This window comes from Cetorhinus maximus, chromosome 13, assembly GCF_964194155.1.
Source record: "Cetorhinus maximus chromosome 13, sCetMax3.hap1.1, whole genome shotgun sequence".
Taxonomy (NCBI): Eukaryota; Metazoa; Chordata; class Chondrichthyes; order Lamniformes; family Cetorhinidae; genus Cetorhinus; species Cetorhinus maximus.
The window spans coordinates 67665652-67680626 of NC_135891.1; the positions used below are offsets into that span (position 1 = coordinate 67665652).

Genomic DNA, 14975 nt, shown 5'->3' on the forward strand with positions numbered 1-14975 from the left:
ACCGCTGAATTGTGCACCATCTCCTTTGCCAGAGATCTCTTCTGGCTCTTATGGATGTTTGTGGCTTCTTTCATTGCATGTGATATTTCTCCTTGTTCTTCTGTCAGTTAAATGTCTTTAGTGTGTAAAAAGATGGAGATTGCCTGGCACTTGAGTGGCATGAATGCTTTTTTGTCACTTCTCAGTTCAAGCCAGAATGTTGTCCAGGGCTTGCTTCTTGTGGGCACGGACTGCTTCAGCATCTGAGGTGTTCTGAATAGAAGTGAACACTGTTTAATTATCCTCATGCCATCACCTCACCGCTGCATCATGCCAGGCGCCATATTTAAAATGCAGCCGTGCGGACACATCTCAGTGCTTCCAGCGCACGGCTGCTGCAGGGAAGATGTCCATGAAAGGCAAAAAGACTGCAGCCCCCAGGTTTAACAACGTGTCACTGGAATGCCATTTGGATGCCACGGAGTCCCCCCACGATGTCTTCTACCTTCACTCTGGCCACAGGATGGGCAGCCGCATAACCATCCAGGCTTGGGAGGTGGTGACAGTGGTGGTCAACGCCAACGCCCTTCAAAAGAGGACAGCCACCAAAAGAGGATGAATGATCTCCTCTGTTCCGCCAGGGTAAGTCACTCTTCTCATCACTCTCAACTCACACCCTCACAAACCCATCACACACCCACAGGGCCCTCACTCACTGCCAGTGCAAGGGACATCACCATTCACTCTCTCACACACACCATCATTGTCCTCATCCCGTCCATGGGACCACTCACCACCCACACATGCCAGGCACCCTTATCATCTGGCCTGGCAGGCATCCTGCTTACACTCTCTCCATCTGTCTTCATGCAGAACAAGCTGGCACACGACAACAGGAAGAGGTTACAGACCAGACGGAGGAACGCCTGAAATTAAGGCCCTCACAAACTTTGAAAACAGAGCCATCCAGCTGGCCGGCGATGATCTGGGCCGGTCCTGTGCTGATGGTGAGGTTGGTGCTGCTCTACCAAGTGAGGGCCCAGCAGTGCAACATCCATCAGTTGACTGAGTCCACGTCCCAGAGCCTCCAATCAAGCCCGAAGAAACCTCTGCAGACAAATCTGATGACACCCTACTTGAAGACCCGTCACAGCTTTCAACCGCACCCTCCACCAGCGCAGAGACACACACCTCGGTGGGACCTAGCTTTGGAGTAGCCTCGGGACCACAAACAGGTAAGCACATCGCACTTTCTGATCCACAGCGGGTGGACGCAGGGACTTTCCAGCTCCCCGGCACTCGGTGGACTGCTGGAGGCCAGAATGTTGCTGAATCGAGCCAGATGACGAGCCTCTGGACTTGGTCATGTCACAGTTGCTGGAGCTGCAGAGGCAAGCTCAGGAACATCAGGAAGGGATGCCCGCTGCACTCCTCAGATTGCAAGGCACGATGGAGGAGTCCGTATGCTTTCAGGCTGAGTTGGTAGTGCTGGCATTGCAACGCACAGAGGTCAACACTGGTAGGATGGCGGCCGTCATGGAGACCTTGGTCCAGGACGTCGCTCCTGTACTGCTGCGGGGCTCAACTCCATCGCTGATGCCATCGTTGGCCTCCAACAGTGTGTACATGAGAGGGGTGCTGGGCAGCTCGATCTCTCTTCAGATACCCCTTCTCCTCAAGGAGTCAGACAGGGGCCACCGGGCACCCATTGGGAGGAGGATCAGCAGGTCAACACCTTGGGGCCATCCACCCAGGTGACTTTGGGAATGTCCGGCCCATCCGAATCCCCTCTTCCTGTGACCTCAGCAGTTCCAGCTCCACAGGCCGAGGAGGGTGCCACTGCCACACAGCAGGACCCTGAAAGCAGGCCGGGACCCTCAAAGTCTTCACCTGCCAGAGGATGCCCGCCAAAGTCATCACAGACAGGGCGTCACAGTCAGCAGGCAACCTCCACCTCTGCTGTGGATGTCTAGGGAGCACCAAGACGTAGCAGTAGGGTTAGGAAAGTTAAGGAGATGTAATTGCAGAACCTGGGCACGGGTGTTAATCACTTTTACATAATGTTCACTATTGTTAATAAACTCCCAAGAATGTCTCCTTGTCTATGGCTCCTTGTTCTGATGAGCAGTGTTCTTATCACTCAGATGTGAAACTTTTTCGCACAAGATAAAGGCAGATGTCTCAGTCCAGGGCCTCTTCCCTGTGCTCTGTGCAGCCTTCAAACCACAGTGATGGTCCAGCCTCACACTCCCTGGAACCATTACTGATGCCTGCACCTCGATGGTGCTGGTCATTTCTGCTGGAATGTATTAGGCAGGTGCCACAGAGCTCTCTCATTCTCTCTGTGTGCTCTCAGCACCTGTAATGTGGGGATGGGCCCCATCACACCAGCATCTGTGACCAGTGATGCTTTGCTCCTGAAGGGCTGAGGTGCTGAAGGTGGATAAAGGATCAGATGCTTCTAAAGTTTCGTGGCTGCGTCTCTATGATATGACCCTGATCACAGATCACAAGCAAGCTGCCCTCGGCCAGACAGGAGTCAGACATTCTCAGAGGCTATGTGAAGATCCATGGCGTGTCCTCACTACACGTTGTCATCATCCTCCTGCAATCGAGCAACTATACAGCCTCCATGACAGGAGTATTATCACAGAGGGTATTTGCGCTGCCATAAGCCAGACTGGAGCCAAATGTTCATAGATGCAATGTGAGGATCTATGGTGTCTCCTCACTGCATGTCATCATTATCCTCCACAAATCTAGCAGCTATGAGGAGCCCCTGAGCGCAATTGCCTTGTCTGGCCAGTGCGAGAGCCTCATCCCCATCATCGCAGGCTTCGAGGACCCCCTCAGCCTCATCCCCGTTGACATCTTCTTAATCGGAGGAGACCTCCAGCTCCTCCGTCTCCTCCTCAGCCAGCTCCTCTGCCCATTGCAGGGCCAGGTTGTAAAGGGCACAGCAGATGATGACGATGTGTGACACCCTCTGTGGACTGTATTGCAGGTCTCCAGCAGACCGGTCCAGGCACCGGAACCTCATCTTCAGCAATCCGATGGTCTGCTCCACCAAGTTACGAGCTGCTGCATGAGCCTCATTATAGCATCACTCTGCTGCAGTCTGAGGCCGCCACACGGGTGTCATCAGCCACGGCCTCTGTGGGTAGCCCTTGTCCCTGAGGAGCCATCCCTGCAGCCTCTGTGGACCCTGAAAGATGTCAGGGATTTGAGACCTACTGAGAACGTAGGAGTCGTGGACAATCCCTGGAAACCGTGCGCACACCTGTAAGATATGTTTGTGGTGCTCGCACACCAGCATATTCAGCGAATGGAATCCCTTGTGGTTGATGTAGTTGACTACGTGTTGCCATGGAGATATGAGCGCCACATGAGTGCAGCCGATGGCATCCTGCACCTGTGGGAAACCCGAGATCAGGGCAAATCCAATCGCTGTTGCATACTGGCTGTCCTGGTCCCGGGTGAAATGCATTAAGTTGTGTGCCCTCGCAAAGATGGCATCTGGGACCTCATGGATGCATTTGTGGGTGGAGGCTTGTGAGGTTCCACCTTTGGAGAGGTCACCTGTGGAGCTCTGAAAGGAGCCACTGGCATAGAAATTGAGCACCGCGGTCACTTTCACAGCTACTGGCAGTGGATATCCTCCATGTCCCCTTGGCGCCAAGTCCTGCAGTAAGGGGCAGATGTGAGTCACCAGACCCCGAGACATGTGCAGTCATCGGCAACACTGGTTCTTGGTCATCTGCAGGAACGAAAGGCGGCATCTATAGACCCTGACGGCTTGCTGTGGCTCTTCAGTGGTGTGTGCAGGAGCCCCAGCTGCTCCTTCTTCCTGAGGGTACTGCTCCTCCCTCTGAGCAGCCAGGCGCCTCAGTCGCTCTCTCCTCTGTTGTCTTTGCTCTCTGTACATCAGGCATACAGCTAGTTCACCAGGCTCCATGATCCTGATGTACTCCTCCTGCAGGGTGAAAGAGAGAGACATGTGAGTTAGGATGGGTGTACTAAGAGCCTGTCCCTAAAGTGTGGCCGCTTCCCTCACCCACTGTACCCCCCACCCCGAATGCTTGTGCACCACATTCAACTGCAGGGCTGCCCTTGCCCCCACCCCAATGCACCTCAAGCTTGAGGTCCAACAGACAACCCAGGTGAGCGCTGCACAATGTTACTGTGCACTCACCTCTGAGTTCCCCTCAAAGTGCAGCCCGCCAAGTGCACGCCTTTTAAATGTTGTTGTGAAACACGTTGGCGTGCTTTCCCGCCGACGTGGGTGCATGATGCAGCAGTGGGGGTTGATTCCAGTGGTCAGGCCTACGAATGAATGCAGATGTATTAAAATCAGGTCCCTGAAGTTTGATGGCGGGAAACGTGGCCCGCTATCAGCAGGCTGAGCAAACTGGTTTTGCGGCATTGTGAAACCGATCGCGCCATATTGTCCACTCATGTCACTGAACACTCCCGATGCCGGCAGGCACGGAGAATCCTGGCCATGGGTGTTGCTGGCAGTTATTGCCCAGCCCTAGATGTCCTTGAGAAAGTGATGGTGCAAAGACAGTAGTGGGGCGGAGGGTAAATGCGAGGGGCTGGGAGGGAATGGGGTCCTGAGGCTCGGTGCTGGGTTTGGGATCTGAGGAGGCTGCTGCAGCCTATTCAGGGGCAAGATCTGGCACCACTTGAGAGGGGAAAGAAAGAACTAATTTTCATTTATATAGCACCTTTTCTCTTCTCAGGCCATCCCAAAGTGTTTCTATGAAGTATTTTGGAAGTGTAGCCATTGTTGCGATGTGGGATGTGGCAACGAATTTGTGCACAGCAAGATCCCACAAGCAACAAAGAGATAACGGCCAAGTAATCTGTTATTTTAGAGATGTTAATTGAGGGATAGGTATTGCCCAGGCCACTGGGGAGAACTCCCCTGATCTTCTTTGAAATAATGTCAGGGTATCTCTCACGTCCACCTGAGATAGCAGATAAAATGAAATGAAAACATATCTCTGGCACAAGAAGGCACTTGGTCAAAGGTAGGGCCCACTGTGCCAGCTTGTGTAGAGGCCAGTTAACTCTGATGGACTTAGTCTGAACCTGGAAGCTCCGCACTCTGTAAGACTCAGCCCCATACTAAGTGGTGCACCAGCAAACAGGACCATGTGGGTGAGCCACGTAAAATAGGCCTCTTCGACACTAACTGACTTTCACTGGTACCTTTGCGATGAATGACAGCTGGCGAGAGAGATTGGCCGGGATTTTCCGGCCCTATCGCGGGTGGGACCCACCGTGGGTGAGGCAGCGCCCCAGCCAGAAGCCTATTGACTTGCGGCGGGACTGGAAGATCCTGGTGGCGGGCGGGAGTGAAAAATCCCACCCATTGTGACACACCCTAGCTGCCTGGCAGTTTATGCAATATATTTATTTTAATCCCCTGTATTGTCACATGTTTCCTAAATTACAGCAATGGCCACATTACAAAAGGACCTCACTGGCTGTAAAGAGTTTTGGAACATCCTAAGGATGGAACAAGCGCTAGGGAAAAGCCTTTATCTTCTTTCTTTCTATCTTTCATGTAAAGAGCAGTAATAAGGAGAATTGAAACCATTCTATGAAATTCTTCCACTGACATGGGAATAGAAGGCCATTCAGCCCCTCAAACCATTTAACCGGATCTGTATCTTAACTCCATGTATTTGGTTGTGAATCCCTTATTACCTTTGCCGGCCGAAAAAAAAACCTATTAATCTTACTTTGAAATTTTAATTGACTCCCAGACTCAACAGCTTTTTGGGGGAAGAGAGAGTTCCAGATTTCCACTACCCTTTATGTGAAGAAGTACTTCCTGGCATTACCCCATTAACTGCCTGGCTCTCATGTTAAGGTTAAAGATAATTTTTGTTCTCTCTCACTGGGTAGCTCGCTGCCAGAATAAACTTTGAGAAAATATCAAAGTGCTAATTAATTTTGGATCCTGGCCTCCTCCTCCAACAACTGCGCTTTTTTTTGTCAACACCTGGCTCCCCAGGCCTCTCTTTGCGAGGGGGAAGATTGACAAGTGCTATATAAGGCCATAGCCCCTGGGTCAACTCATTCGCAATATCTGTCATCACTTCCCTTCAGTGGACTGGCTGCCGTGTTCTGATTTAATATGTGCCTCATGGGCCACAGATAAGTATATAATTTGTTTCTAACCAATGGGGCTGATTCATTGGTTTATGAGCTCTCATCCCTGATGTCAGGTAGTTTGCTTTGAGCATCTGAGCTGGGGGGTGGGCTGTGCTGTGGAGGGTGGTGGGGGTATGAGGGAGTGAGAGTGAAGGGGTGTGGGAGTTGGGGGAAGGGCCCATGAATTGCTCGATCAGTCTGACACGTTGGAACAGTGTAACTGAGGGCTGAGTTTAAACACGGGAGCTAAATCACATTGGGGGCTGCATAGCTGTGACAGCTCTGATGTGTTTCAGAATGAGAGAAGCGAGATGTGGTTTACGTAGTCTAATTAAACAAAGAGAGGGTGTGGTGATAAGCAAGCGATGAATTGTAGGTGAGTACCTAAAATTCGGGGAGAGCAGAAGATTCCTCCAGTCTGATATGGGAAATCCAGGCCATCTGAGCAATGTAGATTTGTTGGCAGAGACATTTAAATGGGAAGGATATTTAAAGGGAAAGGGTATTCTACTGAATACCTCCGTCAGTAAAGGCATGATTTGGAATTCTGACTGAAGTCAAACTTTGACTTTAGGCCAAGGAGTCAGTGATTCAAACTGGATATATGTATAGATAGAATTTACAGTGCAGAAAGTCTGGTCTCTGATGTTGTTTTGATATTATTATACAATGTTATTGCTGTTTGTGGAGCTTGATATGTGCAATTTACCTGTCATGCTTAATACATTGTAGCACTTTAAGAATACATCATTAGCTGGGAATTGCTTTAGGACATCTTAATGTTGTGAATGGTCCTATATAAATGCAGGTTAAAGTTGCGAATGGTGAGATTGCTACCACTGATACATGGCTGGTACTTTGACAAACACGCTATGAAACCTGGTGACTCTAAAGCTATCACTCCAGTCTTCTAATAATCAAACTATTCCTTTTGATGCCAATAGCTGAAAGCAATGTATCAGTACACAATAAAGCTGGTTCCAGCTTATCTGAAAATATCTCAAAACTAAATTGTGAGAAGATTATTGAAACTACAGGTTAATATGCCTGTAACATTATTGAGCCAAACCAACAGGAGCCTCGATACAAAGGACATACCTGCGAAAATCCAGTAGGACTAGCATCACTAGCAAGGCTGTAACTTGAGGACACAGATTGAAGACAATTGGCAAAAGAAGCAGAAGCAACATGAGGAGCCTCTTTCTTTCACACAGCAAATTATTATGATCTAGAATGCACAGCTTGAAAGGGTAATGGAAGCAGATTCAACAGTAAATTTCAGAACAGAATTGGGTAAATACTTTAAGGGAAATCATTTATGGAGAAAGAGTAGGAGAGTGGGATTAATTGGATATTGTACCAAAGAGTGGCACAGGCACGATGGGCGGAATGGCCTCCTCTGTAAAATCCTGGCCTATGATTCTAAAACACATCTGGTCACTTATCTCATTGCTGCTCGTGGTATCCTGCGCTGTCAAACTGGCTGCTGAGTTTTTTTTTATATTTGTTCACGGGATGTGGGCGTCACTGGCTGGGCCAGCATTTATTGCCCAAGCCGAGTTGCCCTTGAGAAGGTGGTGGTGAGCTGCCTTCCTGAACCGCTGCAGTCCCTGTGGTGTATGAACATCCACAGTGCACCCACAGTTTCCTACACTATAGCAGTGGCCACATCACAAAAGTATTTCATTGACCGTAAAAGCACTTTAGGATGTACTGAAGTCATGAAAGGTTGCTATAGAAATTTAACTCTGTCTTTTGCATTCTTTATCTGTGTTGTCTTCAAACTAAGCTTCTCATGAGATCCTCTCTTGTATTAATACTAAATTTAGTCCAGTGGGTCTGGGAAGGGAAATGATGAGTCAGGTCTGGTTGCCACTGAGCTGGAAACTAGCAAAATCCTGCCTGGAATAAGGAACAGTGACAGATCCATCAACTCCCCATATCAGGCTATTGACAGTGAAGGCCACCATGCAGTGGAATCTGATGCTGGATACACCTTGCAACAGCAGTCTTTAAAAATCAACCAATAGCAGGAAGCCTGCCTGGCTCTTTCCCTCCTCTACCCTGAGAATCTCAGGCCAATGGCATCATAACTGTCTTTCAGTAGAGATTAGCAAACTCATCTCAGAGCAGAAATCTGATCTGGGATCTCCCTAATCTATAGAGTTGAGTTCCACACTGGGCATTCGCTCACTCACCCAGTACAGGATTGAGGCCAAAGAGTTCAAGCTTGTGACCACATTCAGTCCCTGACATCTGAAAGATGTTTTTGCTTCATCTCTTTGTGGTGCAAATGTCGTCTACAGATAAACTTCATACAGGTGAGGAAAAGCAACCTTTTGTTGCAACTTATAAAATGCCTCATGGGGAACAGAAAGTAAAGAAGAGAATTGAGTCCCTTTCACAGACAGGTCACTATATTCTGCGAAAGCACAAGGTCACCTGAATCCAATAAGACAGGTTCCTGAGCCTCTCCCTGATCAAAGCAGTTAGGGGTTGGGTTGAACCCGATCAGCTTTGGTTAAAGCAGTGTCACCTTATGGCCTGGACCAGCTGCTAAATCCAGCCCAGATAGATGGGTTGCAAATATCTGCCCTGCTGAGACCCAACTGAAATGATTTTTTCTCTCACTTGGTCATCTCACTAATCCAGTCAATCATAGAACTCATTCACTCTTTTATCTCAATTACCCACAAATTCATCTGCCCACTAATTCGATCGCCCAACAAACTTGATCACTCCACTAAATTGATCACTCACTAACTTGACCACTTCACTAGCTCAATCACCCACTAACTAGATCACCACACTAACACGATCACCCCACTACTCGATCACTCCACTAACTCAATCTCCCCACAAACTTGATCACTACATTAACTCGATTGCCCCACTAACTTAATCACTCCATGACCTCGAATGCTCACTAACTTGATCATTCACTAACTCGATCACTCCACTAACTCAATCACTCACTAATGATCACCCTAAAAACTCGATCATCGCACTAACTCGATCACCCATTAACTCAATCTCTCCACTAACTCGATCACTCACTAACTCAATCTCTCCACTAACTCGATCACTCACTAAGTTGATCACTCCACTAATTCAATCACTCACTAATGATCACCCCACTAACTCAATCAGCCCACTAACTCAATCACCCACTAATTCGATCATCCCACTAACTTGATTGTTACGGTCCCCGTACAGACCAATAACGTTCTAAAAAGAAAGGAATCCCCATAGAATCAAAGGAAAGAAAACCGCTGAATAAGATTTTACTTTTCAAAAATTTTACTGTAAAAGTAACAAATCAACAAATATTGACATAATTTAATCACCAATTAACAGGTGAAAGATATTTCAAATAAAAAGTAAATTTCATTTTAAGTAATTGATGCAACAAATATACACCACACGCAGTTACAAGCACTTGCATTACTTCCTAGACAAATGTGGGATCACTTCTAATCTTAAAGTCTTTCCAAATTGGCCTTCGCTTTGTAGGATATCTCACTTCCCAAACAATTGTTTTTGACCTTGATCACATTCACTAACTATATCCCATCTGAAGTCCCCGAACATGGTTACCACCAAGACACACGTCTATGAACCCTCTCTCACTTGGGTCATGACAGTCCTGATAGCGTGGATACAAAGAGTTCTTTTTCTCTGATACAAACACTCATTTCGTTCACACGTTACCTCACCAAGAACATCTGGAGTTGTATTTTCTACTTCCTGGCAAACAGAAAACTAGTCTATTCGTAAAGAGCTCTGTTTGGTTCCCTCAAGCAAATTCTGTGTTCTGAATTGTCCTGAACAGGACAGGATGGAACCTGATAATACCACTTTTTAACTTTCTATTTAGTTTTTGCTTCAATTTTCATCCCCATATTAACCTCAGGTCACATGGCCATTTCTTAGAACCTAATGATGTCATAACCAGAAAACCAATTATTCCCCAGTTTCACTTTGGTCTTAAAGGGGGTATTGTAAAAAATGGGAATACAGGCTTTTCCCAAAGCAAATGTGTCATCACATGATCACCCCACTAACTCAATCACCCCACTAACTTGATTGCCCCACTAAATTGATCACTCCAATAACTCGATCACCCCACTAAGTTGATCACTTTTTACAAGTTATGATTTAAGATCTATGTAAGATTCAGTCCAGTAACTCACACATACCCCGTTCTCAAAAGAAAGCCACCAGATAGCAAATCTAAACATTTTAAACCCTAATAGTCTTTTTGGCAATTTTATTTCAGCTGTGGGGCGGTGTTGACTGACTGTCCTCTGTGTATCATTATGCCATGCCAATATTATCCTGAACCTGAACTCTCTGAGAGGCTGTTAGAAGTTAATTAGGGAATGGATACATGACTTGACCATCTTCATAGTCTCAAGCTGGAAATTTTCAATATGAATTCTTTGGCTACAAATTCCTAGGGCTGGAAACAATAACACCCGGAGACCTGGAAAGTGGACCAGATCCCACCTCTGCGGCACTCCACTGTATTTTGACTTGACCTTTAAATTTGGATTGGGGGAGCAATGGGATCTTCCGCCCATCCTGCCCCTCACTTGAAGTATCCAGCAGAGACCTCAGTGAGCTCCTTAGAGTAATAGGTCCCATAGGGAATGGGATTGGCTTCCTCTCCTAGTCAGAGTGGAGCCAAAGAATTAGAATTAGAAAGCTGAGGCATAGAAGGAGGCCATTCAACTCATTATGTGAATGCAGTCATGCTTAGTCCCATATCCACACTTCTTGTCCATGACCCTCTAAGTTCCTCATCCTCAAGTATCTGACCAGCTCCTTTCAAAACTATTTATGAAATAAGCTTCCATCACCATTTTTAGGCAGAATGTTCCAACCGCAACAACTGCCTGTTAAAACTTTTCCTCATCTCCACTTTCGATACTTTGATTTTATATTCACAATCTTGAGTTCTTGACCAGCTCTTTGGAGGGAAAAACTTTTCTTCAGCTATTCTATCAAAACATGTATTCACCTAATAAAGCTCCAACACAATCTCTTTGTTTTTATATTTTGTATGTGTTATATGCGTATAATTATGTGTTCTTTGTGTGTTATATTCTATTTCTCTATTTACAAACCCAAGCAACACATATGCTTGTTTATCCATTTGATTTACAGGCCATGCCATCTAAGGCGGATAATGAAGATATCTTGGACAAGTCATATTATCAATGAAGAGGTGCTGGTAAAATCTGAGACCAAAAGAACTCTGCTGGCCGAGACAGTTGGAAATTCTTGGGCACGTAATAAGAAATCATGATTTAGAAAGTCTGATGCTGATGGGAAAGATTGATGGTAAAATATATCAAGGTAGACAAAGAACAATCTTTCTAAAGAGCCTCACAAAATAAATGAATGTATCAACAATGAAGATGATCCATGCCTCCAGAGCAAGATTAACATGGAGGTCCATGGCTGCCAATACCTTCTTAGGGCATGGTACCTGAAGAGAGAGAGAGAGAGAGATGGAGACCAAGGTCTCTCTGCTCATTTACACCTTTCACAATCATTCCCCTTCCAGCATACTGTCTTTCCATATTGGCCTTCCCAAAATGCATCATCTTCACACTTCCCTGCATTGAACTCCATTGTCCATGTGTCAGCTCATTTCACTGATAAATGTCATCCCAAAGCTGATATCTATTTATATCACTATTTTGTCAAGTTTCATATCATCTGCAAACTTTATAATGCTACTCCTTACACCCCAGTCTAGGTTATTTATAAAAATTGAAAAGAATAACAGACCAAAAACTGACCCTTGGGGATCCGCACCTCCTAGTCTGAGAAACACGCATTCATCACACTTTGCTTCCTATTACTGAATCAGTTCCCGATCCAAATCACCACTGTCCCCTTAATTCCATGGACTTGCACCTTTTTAATAAGCCTTCTGTGTGGCATTTTGGTGAATGTCTTCTGAAAGTCCATATATACAATATCTGCTGCATTACCTTAATCAACCCTTTCTATTGCCTCATCAAACAATTCAATCATGTTAGTCAGACACTGTTTTTATTACCAAACCCATGCTGTCTCTCCTTGATTAACCCACACCAAATGAAAGTTTATTTTGCCTCCAATAGCAGTTTCCAATAATTTCCCCCCTGCCAATACTAGGCTGATGGGTGTGTGGTTTCCTCATTTATCCTCTCTCCTTTTCTGAACAGTGGTACAATATTAACAACATTCCAGTCCTCAGAGTACCCCTGTATCCAAAGAGGATTGTAACGTTGTGACCAATGCCTTTGCTTCTTTCACCAAGTGAGGGTGCATTCCACCTGGACCAGCTGGTGACTTACTAACTATCAGTAATGCTAATCTCTTTAATGCATCATCTCTTCCTATTACTAATCTGTCCATAACCTCTTTCTCCTCTTTTAGAGTAATCTTTACATCCTCCGCTTATTTTGTAGACAAATGCAAAGTAGTCATTTACTATTCCTCTGCCTCGACATGAAGATTTCTCTTTGGGTCCTTAATAGGTGCAACTTGTCCCCTAGCTAATCGCTTACATTGTATACGCTCAGAAAATGTTTGACGGTTCAATCTAATGTTGACTGCTAATCCTTTATTTGATCCTAACCTTTCTTTGCCTCACAAATTAACTGTTCCAGGCAATTACTCTGTCCAACAAGAGAGAATCTAATTATCTTCCCCTGACATTCAACTTTTGCCTCTGAGTCACAAGGTTCCAGGTTCAAGTCCCATTCCAGGGCTTGAATAGAAAAATGAAGGCTGACACTCCATTAAACTGAGGCCCCGTCACCTTGTTTGAGTGGGTGTAAAAGATCCCTTGGTGCTATTTCAAAGAATAGCAGGGGAGTTATCCTTGGGTTTCTGGCTAACATTTACCCCTCAACCAACATGTCAAAAACAGATTCTCTGGTCATTATCACACTGCTGTTTGTGGGAGTTTGCTGTATACAAATTGACTGTTCCTCTTCCTACAATACAACAGTGACCACATTTCAAGCCCAGGAGGAAAAAACAATTTGGACCAGTGCTCTTATTTCCCAGTTTTTACTGGTGTTCCATTATAAGGTATACAAGACCAGTTCAGGCCAGTATTCTTCTTTCCCAGTCTTTACTGTTCTCTTTCGTTCTGGGAAAGTATTTACTGACTGTAAGGTATTTGCAGAGGTGCTGAGGTTGTGACTGATACAATTATTTCTTTTGATATATTGGTTTTCAGATTCAATCAGTTGGCCCAAAATAATGGAAACATACCCACTTACTCACTCCAGTCCTGACTTATCTACTCCAGTTCTGACTTATCCACTCCAGTCCTGATTCACCCACTCCAGTCCTGATTTACCCATTCCAGTCCTGATTCATCTACTCCATACTGGCATAGGTTAGTGGCTGTAAATTAATATTTGTCCTTGCAAAATGGGTTGGAAATTGGTTAGGAGTTAGGCAACAGGGAGTGGAGATAAAGGGTATGTACTCTGATTGACAGGGTGTATGTGACAAGTGGTGCTCCCCATTGAACTGTCCTGGGACCTCAACTGCTCACCATGTTTACTAAAGACTTAGATGAAGGAATAGAGAGCTTTAAGTTTGCAGATGACATGATGCTGGGAGGCACAATACAAGTGACTGAGTGATAGAACTGGCAAATGGAATTTGATAAGTGTGTAGTCTTTGAGTACAAGAAATATTGGGCACAAGTACAATGAAAGGGAACTATGTAGGATGAAAATGATTTGAAAAATCAGAAAAGGTAACAAAGCGTTGGCCTTTATCTCAAGAAGACTAGAATACAAAGAATAGGAGATTATGCTTCAGTTGTGCGGAGCCTTACTCAGACCCCTTCTGGAGGACTGAGTTCAACCCTGGGCACCACACCTCAGGAAGGATATATTGACCTTGGATGGAGTGTAGCACAGATTCACCAGGATGACACTGGGGATAGGGAGGTTAAATTATGAGGATAGTTTCAATAGCAGCTTTCAAAAAGAAACTCAATAAATATTTGAAAATAAAGTTCCAGGGCATCAGGAGAGTGGAACCATTTGACAGTTCTTTCAGGCACCTGGTACAGGCACGATGGCCTTAAGAGCCTCCTTCTGTATTGTACCAGTTTATGATTTGAGCTTGTATAGATTTGGTTTGTGTATTCCCTTGAGTTTATAAGGCTGATTTAATTGAGGTGTTTAAAATGATAAAAGGATTCAATGAGGTAGATGAAGACAAACTATGTCTTATGGTGCGGGAAGTAGAAAAAAGGGGTATAATCTTAAAATTAGAGTCAGGCGGTTCAGCAATGAAATCAGGAAGTTTTTCTTCACACCATGGGAATCCAGAACTCTCTCTTCCAAAAGTGGATGCTGGATTCAGAATGAGATTGATAGATTTTTGTTATCACAAATGTAGGGATCAACGGTGGGTAAGATGGATAAGTCACCGGTCAGCCATGATCTAATTGTATGGCAGAACAGGTTTGAGGGGCTGAATGGCCTCCTGTTCCTGTGCACCCACGGAATCTTTGATGATTTAATCTATGGAGAAATTAAACTGGATTGCTATGCAAATCAGAGGTTTAAACTATGTGTGTCCCTGTCTGGGTTGTCCTTTTCTGAAGAAGCTTCGTGTCAACCTCGTTCGAGGCATGTTCACAAATGATCCTCCTAAAATTAAATTAGCCAAGCAACTCAGCCTGGACATTGATGGCAGCTGATAAAATTAGGCAGCAGGGAGTCCCCATGTTTTTCTTCTAAGCTCATTATCTCTGGATTTATCTGATTTATAGCCGCTCACTGTTATTGTGTGATTGA

At 45.5% G+C, this 14975-nt stretch overlaps 1 protein-coding gene across 2 annotated transcripts in view; it reads right to left on the reverse strand.

Moving 5' to 3' along the window:
• The window catches only part of gcnt7 (glucosaminyl (N-acetyl) transferase family member 7), a 717682-nt gene that overhangs the window by 460471 nt on the left and 242236 nt on the right, over positions 1-14975 (reverse strand). The window lies entirely within an intron of this gene.